Source organism: Lolium rigidum, chromosome 1 (genome assembly GCF_022539505.1).
Source record: "Lolium rigidum isolate FL_2022 chromosome 1, APGP_CSIRO_Lrig_0.1, whole genome shotgun sequence".
Lineage (NCBI taxonomy): Eukaryota > Viridiplantae > Streptophyta > Magnoliopsida > Poales > Poaceae > Lolium > Lolium rigidum.
In genome coordinates this window covers 65,660,631-65,663,131 of record NC_061508.1, presented here as the reverse complement: position 1 = coordinate 65,663,131, position 2,501 = coordinate 65,660,631, and positions in this window count along the sequence as shown.

Below are 2,501 nucleotides of genomic sequence, written 5' to 3'. Positions count from 1 at the left end.
AAGGTTATGATGTAGGGCCAGCCGATGTCACTCCAATCGGCTTCCAAAAACAGAGTGTCTACCAGATCAGCTGCCCCCCGAGCCTCAGTTAAGGCGAGAACAGCGGCGAGGACACACAGTTTAGTCGAAGGGACTCGAACTCGAGCAATTCCGAGACAGCCACCATGCGAGCCAGCCGGACTTGCCACCGTCGGCTTCCAAGAAAAGGTCAGCTACTGAACCTGCCGTTTCCCAAACTCTCACCAAAACGGGGCAGAGCAGCTTACGCACAGAGAGCCGATGCATCAAGAGAGCTCACAAAGAACCGCAAGCCTCTCCAATAAACCAGGAGATATCAAACGTAGCTCCATCCTCTCCCCGGCTGATTTTGCATGCTGACCCCTTGTCGTTCTTATCGGCTAACCTCTTCCTCTGCAAACTGATGACACCTCCAGTGGGGGTGTCGAGGAGGTACCCATGCCATCCGCCACTCTGGCCTTAGTAACTTCTACGAGCGCAGTTGAGAAGGTGGCCAACTTGGCCGAACCGACAGCAGAAACACCAGAGTCGATCACCTCTTCTTCCGTTGAAAGCCGATATTGCAGACAAAACACCAACGGCTTGATGAGCAGAAGGCTGCTTTGTACGCCAAACTGACACCTCCGACAGCACTGTTGAACTGGCGACCTTGCGCAAAGGGTTGGAGGTCCTTGAAGAGAAGGTTCGAGCAACAAAAAACAGCTCATTGAAGCTGAGGAAGCTCTCAACGTTCACTCCCTCGAGGCCTGTGTAAATTGTACTAGAGTCGATGGCTGGGCATCGGCTTTGTTTCTTAGTTCTAAAGTCGATGTCCATGCATCGGCTGTACATCATGAGAATTTTTTTTTTACTGGCCGATTTTTCTATCGGCCCCCAATATTTCACTGCACATGTATCGCACATGTTCATCTAATTAGGTGCCCCCCGAGCCGAATCTGCAAGGTAACTGCGGATATCGGCTCTGTAGTTTGCCAAGGCACTGTATTTGAACGTCGGCTCCGTTAGGACCAATGTTGACTTCTTCCAGCTCATCAGCCGACGTAAACCTGTTGCCCGTTAAATCGACGTTGAACACAGGCAGAACGTATGGTGAGGATAATTTTGGCCGATTGCTGGAATCGGCCTCCATGTTGATTGAATCGCTTAATGAAGGTTTTGCAATGTTCGTCCATAGATCTTTGGGGCCGATCACAAGGACCGGCCTCGCCACGTTCGTCCATAGATTTTGCTCTTGTTACACGGTCAGGCCGGTGGATAAGACCAGCCTAACCCCGTCCTTCGTCACGTCGATGCGCTCGCAGTCGTCCATATTGATGCCTGAGAGTGGCTCTTGGCCCGTCGTCTCCCAAACGTTCATTCTAGCCGTTGAAATCTCGGCTGAGTCATCTGCGTGGACGACCTCTACTTCATCTCCATCCCACTATATTAAGCATTGGTGCATCGTGGATGGAATGCAACAGTTGGCGTGGATCCAATCTCTCCCTAGCAGGACAGCATAGGTGCTCTTGCTATCGATAATAAAGAACGTCGTAGGGATGGTTTTCCTTCCTACGGTCAGATCCACGTTCAGAACACCTTGTGTGTCAGACGCTTGGCCGTTGAAATCGCTCAGTGTAACGTTGGTCTTGATCAGATCCGAGCTAGAGCGTCCCAACCGACGTAGCATGGAGTATGGCATAATGTTGACTCGCCGCTCCGGTGTCCACCGAGCATCTTGTTGACAGGCTGCCCATTGATATAACCTCGCAAGTACGGGGCCTTCAGATGTCTGTAGCTTCTTTCTCGTGGCTTCTCAAAGATAACTGGCCGTGGGCCGCAGTCAAGTTGTGCCACAGGTGCTTCGTCTAATCCGGGAGCACTAAACTCCGCCGGAAGGATGAACACTATGTTTGTGCCAGCCGATCAGCCGATGTCTCATCATCGGCTTTCTTCTGTCTGGGGCGCCACTCTTTCTTTTGTGGCCGTCCTTCTTCGTCCAGAGTTCGCTGAATTTTCGCGGCCAGATCAGGCCGCGCCTTCCTTAACGTGTGCAGGTATAACCTTTCGGCTTCCTCCAAACCACGTAGTCGCTGAACCCTACGCTTTTGGGAACGGCTGAGTCCATCAGGGCACCACCTTGGCCGGTGGTACTTATCTTCTTCTTCTTCATCATCGTTCTCTAGTTCCTCGAGATCTTCCACCCGAGAGGACTCAGCGTACTTGTTCCGAGGCGGGAGAGGCCCTAGACGTTTGAACATGGACACGTTAGCTGCATCCTTCTTCTGTCTACATTCTGGGCAGTTGCCGATTGTAGGCAATCGGCTCATTCCTGAATCCCAGCAGTGTCTGAAGAAGGGACAGTCCAGTGCCTATCCACGTCGTCTTGCTCTCTTGATTCTTCCTTGGCGTGGCGCTCATATCTCTCCTCGTCGCGATCATGCCGACGATGTCTCCTGGCGTACCTGCTAGCCAGACGATCTCTTTCGTCATCGTTGTTGTACCGT